The sequence below is a fragment of the Sapajus apella genome, unplaced genomic scaffold (assembly GCF_009761245.1).
Source record: "Sapajus apella isolate SASKATOON/1434 unplaced genomic scaffold, GSC_monkey_1.0 scaffold52, whole genome shotgun sequence".
Taxonomy (NCBI): Eukaryota; Metazoa; Chordata; class Mammalia; order Primates; family Cebidae; genus Sapajus; species Sapajus apella.
In genome coordinates, this window is record NW_022436992.1 from 3,172,139 (window position 1) to 3,187,884 (window position 15,746).

General features: G+C 34.2%; 1 protein-coding gene across 2 annotated transcripts in view; it reads right to left on the bottom strand.

Moving 5' to 3' along the window:
• The window catches only part of LRRTM4 (leucine rich repeat transmembrane neuronal 4), a 777,341-nt gene that overhangs the window by 641,448 nt on the left and 120,147 nt on the right, over nucleotides 1-15,746 (bottom strand). The window lies entirely within an intron of this gene.

Consider the following 15,746-nt stretch of genomic DNA (forward strand, 5'->3'; position numbering starts at 1 on the left):
ATTAGTGATAATCAATTTCCCCATGTCACTGTTTTCTCCTTTCTTCCCTTACTGTCAAGATTTTATTTTCACTTTTGGAAAGATAGTTATTGAGAGTTAATATCTGAGATGATGTTATTCTTAAACTTCTGTCAAGTAAAAAATCATAATATCTATACTTTTGGAAAGGAGATTTTATTTCTCATAACGGATAACAGCCTGCAAGGTGGTAGTTCTGACAGGCTAAGAAAAGAGGCTGCCAGCAGAGCCCAGAAGCAGGCACTTCAAGGTATGGGAGGGTGAAACAGGGATTATTTATGCTAAACAGATTGGTCAAGTAAACATATACCATAATTTACAGGAGGAGCCGTGAATATTCATGAAGGGCATCCTAACACATGCATACTGAATGAACATGCAGGTTACGTACAACTCATATTTACTTTGGGGTAGAGGCATAATGCTTAAATGTATTACAATTAGTCCCCATATTTCAAAAGATGAAGCAGAGACACAAAGGCATTCAAGTGTGCTGTCTTTGTAAACCAGCCAGAATCAGGCCAGGAGTGGTGGTGTCTTATCAGAAGAAAGTGAGTGAAATCAGTCTCTTGTCCCATCTAAGCTGTAGTTGTGGCTTGTGGAACAGAGGGTGGAGGGTCAGATTCTGGCACTGAGCTCCAGTTATTTTAATTGGCTTGTCTTGAGGCCAGTGCTTACTTAGCTGCTAGATAGAAGGAAAAACCTTGTGGCAGTTAGAACTTATTCTTTAAGTGTAGGGAGTGTGTGACTTAACCCTTGCCTGGCACGGCCTTAGATCTTGTTTATAATTTGGCATCTTAATGGGGCCACAAAGAATCTGTTCTATCAGTCTTATGATCTCTGACATTATTGCTGGTCAGTTGTGTCTAAACCACAAAGGAAGCCAATATTAGCGGCATATCTGACCTCTCATCCTGTCATGGCCAGAAACTTTCATTGATAAAGTTTTGCTGTGGACTCCTTAGTCAAGAGGGAGTCGGTTCAGTCGGTTGAGAGAGGGGAGTGGGATTCTATTTTTATTCTTACTTCACGTTTATGAACTCATTTAATTTTAAAAACAATGAGGTGGATATTAAAATAGCCTTAGATTTAAAAAATCTACTTTCTGAAAATGGCTCAATAAGATTACAGAACTTTCTTGAAAACACAGAGCTAGACCCCAAAGTAGCCAGTGCTTGAATTTAGCTAGTTTTGTTTGTGCCAAATTCATAAATTTCCTTGAAGAGACCACCTAATCTGTAACTTCTCTCAAGCCTCTGTGGCTGATTTATATAACTTTATAAGTTGGCAGTTCTTAATAAGTTGCGCTGATGCTTTCTTCATAGATGGTTCTAAGAAAATTTATAATATTTAACTTGAGCTCATCTTACTAGACCTAAATTGATTTTGCAATCTATACACCGAGACAAATGAGACTAGCTGGCCAGAGTCATTTTTGAACTATCTGTGCTTTAAGTCCATTCTACCAAGGCCTAGTTTCAAATTATTTAAAACACTCAGAGAATATTTTGATGCTTTCACATTCACTAATATTCATTTCAGTGTTACATCAGCTATTCTCCTTTGATTTTCATTCTTAAATGGTCCAGTTTTCCTCATAATTTTTGCCGATTTTAAATAATTACAAATAAATGAATGTGATTCTATGACATTTGCCAGGGAGTTAATTTTTCTCATCATTATATTTTACATTTTTCAGGCTCATAATTAATATTTGTATAAAAACATTTTTTAATATTAAAAGCAGGATCATTTTCTGAATCACTTAGGTGCTATCATTAGGATATGTTTAATTTTGTTTTTGTTTTTAATTAAAACCACCAAAAAGATTTGTTCATTTTACAAACATTTTAAAGATTGATTAGCATATAACCCCCTTAATCATGCATGTATGTGTTTACATATATGCATACTTATATGCCTATGTGTTCTGTATTACTCTCAGCAAAAAAGTAATCTCCACCACCACTGAATTCAGCAGACATTGTTTATGCTCCCCTTAAGGCATTCATCATTTCCAGCTTGTATTCTAGCAATTTATGCATATTTTTTATCTCTGCTAAGGTTTTTACAGGTAGGAAGTGTGTTTAATTCATCTTTATATCTCCCACAGTGCCTACACACAGCTTTGCATACTATGAGAACTTGTTAAATATTGTTAAATGAATGACAGAAGAAAGTAAATTTTGCTTATTTGACTCTCGAGTCTAGGTATTTTTTAAATCCAAATGCAGTAAATTTAGTCTTTATAAAAGCTTTCCCTCATACTTTTGTTTCTCACTAATATAAATGTATATTTGATTATGAGAATTTAATAAAAAGCAATGTCAGATGTATATTTCAACCACATAGTAGAGAGCAAAGAGGCTATTTATTGGTGAAACTAGGCAATATGCACAATAGTTGATTTTCTGAACAACACATAGAGCCATAAAGTGATTAAACAGCATTGCTGCTGATAAGAGTGTTGGGCCACAGGGTCAAATGAAATCAATAACTGAATATATGTTTCTTAAATGAATCTATATTTGAAGAGTGAACATTGCTACCGTCTTCTCTTACTGTGATTCTTTATCCGTGGGTAAGTCACACGTAACAGGAACTCCTGACCTGTGTCTTCAAATGCAGCAAGACAGGATTAACAGATAGATTGACTCATTAATTTACTTTTCATTCAACAGATGTTTACTAAGTGTAAAGAGGATGCAATGTAAGCTGAGAACTAATAATGTATGCAATTTAAACAGAATTTTGTGTTTCTTACATTTCTTTTTACACACATTGCCTATTTGATTATCAAAACAAGTATATGACACCAGAATCAAAATATTTCTATTTGCATAGTTAATGTGTAAAAGGTGCAATAATCAGTCCTATGTTAGAATAAGTTATAAAATTGAGACTGGAACCCAGGTTCTCTACATGTTTCATACCCATTATATTTTCAGTAATTTCAGTACTTTTTAGAAAAAGCAGTATTTTGAAAATATCTTAAAAAGGAGAGGAGGGACATTCTCTAAGACTAATTACTGCTAATTAAGCATAGCTATCAGCAGATAGTGAATCAGGGAAAAAAAGAGACATTTTAAAGAAATGGCTCACAGGCCAGCAGGATGTGATTATGACCTGATCAAATTATTTATAATCTCTAAAAAGTAAGTAATCAATCTAATAGTAGTTTATAGGGCATAGGCTACAAAGGAGGCACACACAAAAGAATGTGCTCATTACGGAGTTGTGCAGAGCTGTGAGGTGGCCTGGCCCAAGAATGTGTGTGATCTATCTCCTCTGTCTCTAGTATGATTACTCATAGCTATTATCTCCATTATTTTATCCTGATTCTATGCTAAATAAATAGAGTTATGCATATGGCTTTCTTCCCATGTGCTGGACTGAATGTACTGTCCTCTTATCAGTAAATTTCTACAGTGATACCTTGAGCATAATTTGGTGTTCCAAACCCTTTGCCAATAGGGAGACTGCACCAAGTGTATATGATTCCATTGGTAGTGATGGTTCCCATTAAAAATTACCAGGCTGGCATTACAGTTTATCCTTCATAAGGTGAGTCAAACTGCAGATGACTCATTTATTCTTGAAGAGGTGCTGGCAGATTTCAAAGGCTACAAGGCTTAAGGCCAGACTCTGGAATGCAGCAAATTCCTATATGTAATCTACCCATTAGGCTTTAAGAAAGCTAGCTGACTAGCCTGTCCCAAAAGAACCTTCCAGTTCATCATGCCCTGCTTTGAACTTCTAATTCTTCTCTCTCTGTATAATTATTCTGGTGCAAATAATTCTGTCAAATGCAAATCCTGTTCTAATTGTATTATGACTTACAAAATATTTTTTGAAGGAGAATTGTTATTTCACATAATCACATCAATTCACAATATGTCCTCACAATAGATAAATAATAATGCTAAAATAGGTCTAGAACATCTTCACTGAAACCTGTGGGACCAGATGTTTAGGTTTCAGAATATTTTGAATTTTAGAGAAGCAATTAAGCATATATTTTATATATTGTATATCTTAGAGGGGTCTGAGCTGCATCTTGCAATCAAACATGTAAATTTTTAAGATAAATATATGAATATTTACAATACAGGAGACACATGAAAGTGAAAAATAGTCATATGTAGGTTTAGGTGGAGTTTTGATGATGAATTACAAATTTTAAATTTTTAGAATGGTTATATATCAGAACTTGGAATAATGGACTGTGACCTTATTATTTCAGAACTGTTTTGTTTTATTTAATTTATTTCATTTATTCATTTTTAATTGAAGTATGCTGGGTATGTGGTAGATTCATCTTACAGCAGTAACTTAAATTCAGCATACCCTGAGAATGACCCTGTATGGCAGTATCTGACAGCAATAATTTAAACACACTCTGAGAATGACCCTATGGTCTATAAAGAATGTGTGTTTAGAATTTTGAACTAAGGAATCAAGAAATGGCCAACCCAGAGATTCATTTCGTCTCTGTGAGGCACATTTGACTCATGGCCCATCCCATGGAATTACATATAAGGGAAGGAGGTGCTTTGCTTGGAGTTGAATGAAGGTTGACAGGTGGAAGTTGCTAAAGGGAAGGTAGGTACTAACTGAAAATGCTATATAGACTGCATGTATTTTACAAATGGTAGCAGTTCTCCTGTCCATCCTGCCACGACTAGACCGCGCTTTATGTAATTCCCCTCAATAAAGTCTATGTCTTGTTCGCCAGCTCTGGCTCCTTCTGTCTCTCAAACATGATACCATTCCTACTGAAGTCAGTAGGGGTCCAGAACAACACAAGGTCTTTTTATATTTTAAAAAATATGTTTAAATTAATTATTTTAATTGACAAAAATTATATGTATATTTATTATGCTCATGTTGTTTTGAAATGTGTATACATTTTAGAATGGCTAAATTGAGCTAATTCACATATGCATTACCTCACACACACACCTTTTTTGGGGTGAGAACACTTAAAACCTACTCTCCACAGTTTTCAAAAATTGCACAAATACCACATGATCTCACTTGTATGTGGAATCTAAAAACAATTAATTCATTAAAATAGAGAGTAGAATATTGGTTACTAGGAGCTGGGTGAGCTGTTGGGGAGTTGTTTGTCAAAGGTTATACAATTCCAGTTACAGAGGAGGAATAATTTCAAGAGACCTATTGTACAACATGGCGATAGTCACTGTAGTTAATAACAATATGGATCTTTAGTGATCACCAAAAAGCATTTAGTGAGTGCTCATTATATATTCACAGTAGTCGTATGAATTAGGGTCCTTTGCTGTCTTCATACAAATAAGGAGAAATCAAACACCTAAAACATTTCTGCAACCTGACCAAAGTTACACAGCAAGTTGCTGAGAACAAGGACAAAAATCATCATCCTTTCCCTTAAAGATAACATGCACTAATTTTGAAAGGAAAATTGGAAAACATGTGCACTGAAATTGGAAAATCTTTTTGCTTCCTCCTCAGGTCATCAGCACAGAAGTGGTTAAAAGGACAGACCATGAAGTCAAATGCCTGGGCTTGAAAGTTATCTCAGAAAATCTGTGTAAGGCACTTCAAACTCGCTAATGGCTAATTTATGAAATGGCTGGATAGCATTCCCTATATTATATGTTAAAATGACTAAATGAATAATGTCATGTGACTCACCACTCTGCCTCACCTCCCTATACTCGTAACCACCATTCTACTCACTGCCTCTATGAGATCAACTCTTTTAGATTCCATGTATTTATAATGTTGTATATGTCTTTCTGTGTCTGGCTTTTCTTCTTGAAATACTTTCTTAACTTGGTAACTTGACGCTGTATTCTTTTTTTCCTCCATTCTAAATAACTATTCCTCTTTTTCACAATTTTTGATTTTTGCTCTATTGCATACAGCTGAGTAATTGGCTCTACAATTTGCTTTAATGACTACAGCTGAGTAATTGGCCCTACAATTCACTCAGGTTCCAACATTCAGAACTGTCATTGATTTCTTTATTTCTCTTTCATCTCACAGCTCATATATCAGCTCATGTAAGTGGTTTATAGCTCAAGAAGCCATCTCTATAACACTGCCCGAGTTCAAGCACAAAGTATTTACCTGGATAACCAAGGGAGGATGCTGACAAGTCTCCTTGTTTCTTCTCTTGTTCTATATCTCCACAGATTAGTCTCCTGATAATATAGAGCAGCCAGAGAGGGACTTCAAAAATGTATCAGATCATGCCATTTTTCTACTGAAAATTCAGAGAATTGTGTGCTTATTAGGGCCTATATGATCTAGCCCTGAATAAGTGCGCCAATTCGGCAGCCTCTCTCATCTCTTTGCTCTCTCCCCTTAACACGCCATCTTTCTTTCTGATCCTAGAACACAGCAAATAAAATCCTGCCTCTGGGGTTTTTTTATCTTCTTGTTTATTTCGTGAATACTCAACCCATATCTGTTGTTGTAGAGCCTACGAGATAAAAATGATTTTAACATTTTTTAATGGTTGGAGAAAATCAAAAGAAGAATAGTATTTCCTGATGTGAAAAGTATACATAATTCAGACTTCAGTATCTATAAGTAAAATTTTACTTGCTCATTTGTTTACATATTTTCCATGCTACTTTTGCACTACAATAGTAGAGATGAGTAATTGCAACAGTGACTATATGGTTCACAAAGTCTAAATATTTACTATCTGGTTATTTACAGAAAAAGTTTGCTGTTTGCATGGTTCTCGAAGTGTGGCTGTTGCCATCAGCATCACCTGGGAACTTGTTAAAAATGTTAATTCTTGGGTCCCTCTGAATACCTGCTCAGAAGTGCTGGGGTAAGGCCCAGCAATCCACACCTTATTAAGACTTCCAGTGGATTCTGATGCACAATAACATTTGAGAATCAATGTTATAGAATACTGTACGTAAATGGTTAATCTCTTACCAGGCAGGTAATCCAGCTCCTTGGCAAACTATTTCTTGACTGTGCTATTTAAAGTTGCAGCCCTGTTTTCTTTTTTCTCTGCTCTTCATTTTCCTTCATATCATAAATCACTATGTAACATTACAGTAAATATAATTTTGCTTATTATATTTTCTTCCTATCCTCACTAGAATATAAGCCATAGACTTTACCTGTCTTGTTCACTATTGAATTCCTAGCACATAGAACAATGCCTGACAGATAAGAGGCCCTAAATTTTGTTGACAAATAAGTGCAAGAATAAATATTTAAATATTGTATTTTTAAAATTAACATTACTTTAAATAGCTACTGCCAGTCCTAAGTGTAATAATTTGCCTTCTTCTATTTTGCCATAGGAGTAAAAGGAAAATCATCTTTCTGGTTTCTGACTTTGTAAATAAATTACATATTTTTGTAGTATGAAGCAACCTAGGTCAATCTTCAAATACCTGTAAAATTCCATAACTTATATCTTGTGTGATTAGGTCAAGAATTCAAGAATTTGCGATTTAATGCTAGGATATAAACAAAATGCTCACAGGCTGAGAATCTCTGGTGGATTCCATTATTTTGTTGTGTGTTTGAAATAGTGATTATTTTAGAATGCCCAGTCAATGCTTTAGGATTGCTTATAAAAGAGGTTACTTAAATATTTGTTTTGTACATATGAATATATTGTGCATAGATACACATAAAATGAGGTAAATTTTTAACCTCGTAATTCTAAATGAAAACATTGTGAATTTCACCAAAATCATCTGTTGATCAGGGATTGACTCTAAATTCTTTAATTTTTATTCTAAAAATATTTGAGACAGGGTCTTGCTGTGTCACCCAGGCTGGAATGCAGTGGTGTGATCATAGGTCCCTGCAGCTTCTAACTCCTGGGCTCAAAAGATCCCTCCACCTCAGCCTTCTAAGTAGCTAGTACTACAGGTGTGTGCCACCACACCTGGTTGATTTTTAAATTTTTTTTGTAGAGATGGGGGTCTCATTATGTTGCACAGGTTGGTCTCAAGCTCCTGGGCTTAAGAAATTTTCTTACCTCAGCCTCCCAAAGTGCTGGGATTACAGACATGAGCCACTACTCCCTGATGACTCAAAATTCTTATCTTCCTAAACCAACATTTTAATCAAGCATTACTGCTTTCAGCTGTCATGCACACTCTGGCATTGAATATCAGCATCTAGTGATTTGTACATAGTTACTTTTGTCCTCAATGTTACCTGAATGTTTTCTTTCTGGACCATAATGTGGTCATTGTTCTCTGGCCATCAGTGTTGTTCCTTTAACTTTTATTGTTTTTCACTTCTTACTCTGTTTTCACATACATTCACAATGACTTTATCTCATCTCACATGACCCTGATTGATTCAGATCCCCCATCCTCAACCCCTCAATTACTATGTGATGTTGTTCTCCCTTGGTTTTCATTTCATTTTCAATTTACATCCTCAAACTAGAATTTTCCAAAATTCTTGCTTTGCTCCATTCATGGATATCCATACTTGAATATCTACCACGGCAAGGCTCTGCATTATGGTGGTAGAGAAGAAAAGCTCAGACCTTTCTCTCATAAAGTTGTGTTTCTATTTCCCACTGTTTTAATCATGATTAACAACATTTTTTAGATTCCTATATTTTCCTGTTTTATCTCTGTTAAGCTATTCTCAACAATGAGCGATAAAAATTCTTCTGAAATACACATCTGATTATGCCATGTTTTTAATGCTGAAAACCTCCTAAAAAATGTCTTCCTGTTAACATCAGGTATAGTGTAGAGTACTTAATCTGATTGGGGAAAAACCCTTAAGAATTAATTTGCTTTTCTATTCCAACTTTTTAAATACCTATTTTTTCCCACTGCTACCCTACCCCTCCAAAAAAAATCCAAAATATTTCACTGCCATTTGGTTTCAGGGCTCCAATCCTACTGAACAAATTTTACCTCTTGTCCTTTTCATACAACAGCAACTTCTTTGAGGCCAGGAGCTATGTGTTATTTCAGTTGTATTTCCAGGACTTAGTACAGTTCTTGAAGTGAAGTAGGTGCTTAATCGTTATATAAAGAAGGAATGAATGAATGATAAATGAGAAGTAATGGAAATCAAGAACATTAAACATATATGATATGTATATACATATATATTTAAAATAAATTCACCATCAAATATATTAATTCTTTATTTCTTCATTTTCTGTTCTAATGAATAAATATTTAATGGATATTTTCTAACATCTCAGCATTGGAGCTGTGAGTTGGCAGGTCTTAGCTAACTGGGGTGTGTCTTAGAAAATTCCTCCTTTGAAACCATGCTCTCTGTCTGCTTTTGGATTTGTGTCACATTTTGATACCATCATCTTAGAACTTAATCTGACCCTAGCCCTGACTCTACCCTGTAATGGCCAATACTAAATATGACTAATTGTTGGTTTGGGTTTCCTTAATAGGCCATTATGTCTTTTTTTCCCCACTTAAATGAGAAATAGCTATATATTTTAGGAAAGGACATTTCATTGGGAGACTTTTCTTTTTTATTCACTAAAAGGAAGAAAAATATTTATGACCATTTAAAGACTCCTTTTCAAATTGTAAATGTCTTATAAATACAATGTCTTATAAATACTTTATTATTATGGTTTTAAATAATCCATCTTGACATTTAACACAATTCCACTGGAATCAAAACTTGTCTTGCCTGGATAAATAATGACATATCATTTCTATTGTAGTTCATTGTTTCATATACAAGAGTAGCCCTTACATTAGTTCTTATCTGGAATACTGCATGACTGTATTCCAGTTTCTGATTTAGCATGTCACTTCACTTTACGATATAGTCACATAACTAATTTATAAAATAAAGAGCAAGTTTGAAATCATTGTAATTGTATGCTAGGGAGAAATCACACTCTCCAGTTGTCACTATTTCTAATTTTCCTGTCATCTTTTTCTTCAGCTGGCTGCTACAAAATACAGTACAGTCAGAGTTTCATTCAATATGATGCCTCAGCAATTTACTATAGTAATATTGTGATCTTTAATTTTTTTAAATATTAAGCCTTTCTCTGTTGGGCACTATACTTCAGAAAATGACACTTAAATCTTTTAAGAACAAGGAAAAACATGTGCCTTTATGCAAAATTAAAGTGGCAAAAGAAGCCCTTAGAAGAACGGGAAAATGCTGGGATAATTTAATGGCTAGAAACACTGGATATACAGTGATTTAACTTGTACATCTTTCTTTTGACTTCTCACTACCTCAGCTTACTGAAGTAACAAGTGGAATCAAGATATTTGAGGCTTCTTTCAATATCATCATAATCCTCAAATTTCTATGAAAAAAAAATTGTTAAGACATAGCCAGATTCAGTTAACTCAACACATTATGTTATCTGGTATATCACAGGAGTGGTGGGAAAGCTAATTAAATTGGCCACAGGGAACTTCTAAATACAGTAGGTAGCTGCATGGAGTAAAAGTTAAAAAAAAATAGCATTTGGTTAAGCAACAGGAATTATTGGGCATCTGACATTTAATGTTTCTAATGTTTTCCATGAACTCCCTCCCCTCCTTTTTAAATAATTGAACTTTTACATTATAGGTAAATGTGATAATGTCACTTTTTAAAGATAAATTTATAAACTTATTAAACAATCTGCAATCAGTTTTACTAAATAGCAGGTGTAAGCCATGATTTAAATTACTCTTATAATGTAATTTTAAAAGTCTAATATTTTAAAAATTCAGCTTCCACAGATGTTTGATTTGAAAGCTTCCACTTATCAGTCTCACTCTAATTGCAACCAAATTAATACTATTTACTTTGATTTATGGGCAAAATGCTAATTTTGACTTGGCTGCCCTTCTGGGAATTACACAAAGCACAGCAGTAGAGTTACATTTTCACCCACCAGAACTGCAGTGGGGATGGAGATCATACCAGAACATGGTGGAGGGAAGACATATCTAGGAAGTAGCTTACCATTCTAACCCTTTAAAACCTGGTTTCTGTTTTATGAAACAACATGTACTTTCTTGAATGTGATATACCTCTCAGGCTTTGAAGGCTAGCCTAAAACAAGAAGATGCTTCTTTCTTTTTCTAAGCTTTCCTCTTCACCAATGTCACTTCCTCCATTTTTTTAACGTCTCACACTTTGCCTAGCTAATATCTATTTGTGTTTTATATTTGGTTCAAAGATCACCTTCCAGTTATCCTCTTTTAATCATCTGCAATGAACTTAGTAAGAGAACTACTCCTGAAACAAAAGAAGTGTTGATGGCTATAATTGATAAGTGGCCTTAAAGGGGAATTTGAGAGCAGAGAATCAGGTTTCAAGTCCAGCCATTGCATCTGTATCTTTTGTATTAAATACCTTGGGATTATCTCTGAGTCTCTGTACTAAAAAAGGAGGCCATGTCCTTATAATCTCAGTCAAGTGATTCTCTATTAGTTATCAACATTTTGATTTATCTTTGCCATATTTGTCTGTTCACATGTCTGACTGTCACACTAAACAATGAGCTTCTTAGGAACAGAACTATATCTTCTTTATCTTTGTCCTATAATGAAGCTTGACACTTGGTACATTTCCAGCATACATTTGATAAAGAAGTGAAAGAGCAAATTAACGAACAAACTCCCCATGTCAAACCAATATCCTCATTCATGCTTTCACAGACTGATATTTTCTATAGTGTCCTTTCTTCTTCCAGTGGTGGTAGTGGGCTAGGGGAGGAGGGTGGCAGATGATACACAGGGAAATGAGCAAAAAGTTATACCTGAAAACTGTTGACTAGAGTCTGGACAAATAAATCAAATTGACAAAATTTATTAAATAACTATGAAAGTAAGCAACTAATTAACATTGGCTCTGTAACAGGGATTTTTACAACTGTTATCTGTTATTATTATTATTATTATTAGTGTTATTATTAGAGAGGGTCTCATTCTGTTTCCCAGGCTGGAATGCAGTTGTGTGATCATGGCTTACTGCAGTCTCTAACTCCTGGGTTCTAGTAATCCTCCCATCTTAACTTCCTGAGTAGGCGGCTCACTGATTTTTTTGTTTTCTGTTTTCTAGAGACAAGGTCTCACTATGTTGCTCAGGATGGTCTTGAATTCCTAGGTTCAAGTGATCGTACAACTTCAGCTTCCCAAAATGCGAGATGATAGGTGTGAGCCACCACACCTAGCCTGACATGATCTCTTCTGCCAATATTATAGTTAGTAGAATGAAAATCATTTTATACTCAAACAGCAATATAGCTGTTACTATTGTCATTGATAGTCACAGACAGCTTTGCACAGCGCATGGATTGAGCTCAAACATGTCCCTTTAGTGTGATGAGAGATTACTTTCATTTGATAAAAAGAACTGAAGTAGAAAACATTTCCTTCTCTAAATTTTCAAATAACAAGAAAATACTAGAATATAGTAATCTTGTATCTTAAAAAAAAATGACCAAGAAAAAATACTAGCGGGAAATAGCTGGGGATATATACTGCCCAGTACCCAGGGAGAAATTAATTCTCCTTCAGCAGGCAGCTGATGCATATGCTACAAAGTTAACTACTGTAAAGTTGGTCAATAAAGCCAGTCTTTTAAATAGACAATTTCTAATTGTAAAGGAAGAATTTATTCCTTAGGAGCAGATTATTGAACTCATATATAATTAAAAGTAAATCCTACCAAGAAAAGCTTACAAAGAATTGGTATCTACCCATTTGCTTTCTGGTATTAATCATGTCAGAGGAATTCACACACATATGCTGATCTTCCATGCATTTCATAACAATTTGAAAAGGGACAAGTGAAATATTATTTGATTCGAAGAAAAAAAAATTTACTTATACCAAGTAAATTTACCTTTATATTCTTTTCAGAATGTGCCCTGCAATACTTTTTACATGTATAAGATATAATATTACTGCATTACAATTTTGAGAGCTGACATTAATCATTTTCTGCTGATTCCAGATTGACAAGTACGCTGGGGAGTAAAGCCTTACTTTTGAAAAAAAAAGCACATCTAGTTTTGAACGCATGTTTTGCTATGTTTAATTTAGGGCTTATTGTTAGTTTATATAGCTGTGGTTTTTTTGTTTGTTTTGGCAGTTGAAGGTCAATGGTAAATCCTGACAGAAAAAGCTATGGTAAATAGTATGTATATTTATTATATGTAATAAATTATAACATATATTACAATATATAATATCCGATATTATAAAAACAATGTGTTATATATAGTATACATAATAAATATATTACAATATATAATATTATATAATAATTATATATATATATGTGTGCATTTAAATGACTCAAGGAGCTCCACCTACCATTCTCAGGGCTATGTCAATGTCTCCAACTGTCTGCCAACACTCTTGCTCAGGTCACGTTTGAACATTTTCTCTTTGATCTGAGTGTAGCTTTTGAAGAAATAGTGATTATCAAATAACCTGGCAACAGAGGAAACAAATCACAAATGCCTAATCATTTGTTTCTTTGATTCAAACCAATAACATGTCTTCTTAACCTTGATATGTCTCAAAAGGAAATTTGCAAATTAAAGCCTATAGTCACACACATACAGGAATCTCTGTCTCCACATTCAGAAAATATAACCAGCCTATTAAGAAAAGATTTTCTTTTCAATATTTTCCATTTTAAAAATTAGTTTTTGGCACAGATGCTTCCCACTTCTATCCATTAATCCTCCTTCCCAGTGAGAGGGATTTTTTCCGGTCTGCATTTGTTTTTTAAGTGTGTGGCCTCTGCCATATTTGTGACATCCTGCCATGGTGCTCCCAATTCCATGGCTTTGTAATCTTTGCTCTCATATCTGTTGCCTAATTTAGTGATTCTTTCTTAATAGCTCAATATTTATCATGGTTTAAAATATTTATCTAGACATAATTATCATAGAAAAAAAGTGAATTTGGAATCAGGTCACAAATCCCAATTTAAAATAAGTCATTAAAAGTTGCTGCTTCTGACTAGAACTTTCACCTATCTGTTAAGTGTAGGATTTAACTTCTTAAGAAATCTAAATCAATTCTTAATTTGTTGAAATTCTGTTCACAAATAATTCTCCTATTGTGTTTTCTTGTAAACATTAGTAATTACAGCAACTGGACCACTGACTGCTATGTTCATCCACCTTACCAGTTAGCTCTACATGTTTCTGAATCCTCCTAGGAATGATAGGTACTTCTCCTCTGTCAAACTCTGAGTCCCCATTGTGGCCCTTGTGCTCTGTATTATAATTGTCTGTTTACTTCTCTGTATCCCGATTAGACTAAATCTCATCAAAAAAAGAAATTATGCCTGCATTCAATTCCCCAGTGTCTAATACAGGTATTATAATATCTGTTTCATAAATATGTTTCAAATTAAAAATGAACATCAATTAAGCAGTCAAGAGACTGTGTCATAAATCACATATGCATGTTCTACTATCTGCTAATACTGGTAGTTTGCATTTATTGAGAATATATCATAATTCAGCCACCTACTGTAGAGAAAAATATTGGTGTTTTCATCCCATTATGCAAGTAACATTCTTCCACTAAAAGTGTGTGTGTGTGTGTGTGTGTGTGTGAGTTTTAATGAACGTTGAATCCTGCTAAATGGGGTTTTCATCATGATATAGTTAATGGGAGAAAGAAAAATCTAGATAATAGTTTTTCTCCACAGGATTAATACTAGAACTAAATATAACAATATGTGTAAGAGTGTCTGATATACAAAGTCGTTTATTCAATTGGAAGTCTTTTTGTTTGTCTTTGTCTTGATCCATCTGTGCTGCCATAACAGAATACCTGAGACTGGGTAATGTATAAAGAAATGAAATCAATTTTCTTATGGTTCTAGCGGTTCAAGAACAAGGCACCAGCATCTCGCAAGGGCCTTCTATATGTGTCCTCACATGGTGGAAGTCAGAAGGATAAGCTAGGTGAACTCTGCATTAAACCTCTTTACTATAACCTTAATCCCACCCACAAGGGAAGAGCCCTCATGACTTAGTCACCTCTTAAAAATCCCAACTTTTAATACTGAATTTTGAAGGGGATGTATTCAAACCACAGCAGCCTTTTAGGTTCAATGTTTTGTTTTTTTTTTTTTTCTTGTTTTTCTATGTGTGTTGGTTTCACATTAATACTTTTTTTTTCCTTTGAAGTACAAATAACTAGATAAGTTTCTTTAATAAGAAATATTTCTTCAACCTTTACTCTTCTAGAAAATATGCCATGACATTCACCTACCAAATTGTTTTTTAAGTAAAAGAGTTTATTTTTAGTTTTACTTGCCTTAAATTGAAATTGGGGTTGACAAAAGTTTAAGGAGCAATGCTAATCAACCCAGAATAGAAAATAGGAAGTATTTACAGCCTTATGAACTCTTCTCCTCTAGTGGCAACTCTGCCCCCTTCTTGCCCCACTTAACATCTTGATGGGGAAAGTAGAAAATATCTCCCAACAAGTACACCTTGACTTAATTCCTAAACAGAGAGAGTCCAGATGAATAAACCTGTCACTGCCAAACTTTTATAGCAGTCATGATTTCACTGAGAATCTGGAAGAATGACTTTTCTTTATATATATATATATATATATATATATATATATATATATATGAGTGTGTGTGTGTGTGTGTGTATAACTATATCAATGTCATCTATCTGTATTCACATCTATATCCATATCTACATCTATATTTATCTGTATATTTGAGAACAAAAAATAAACAAGTCTTAC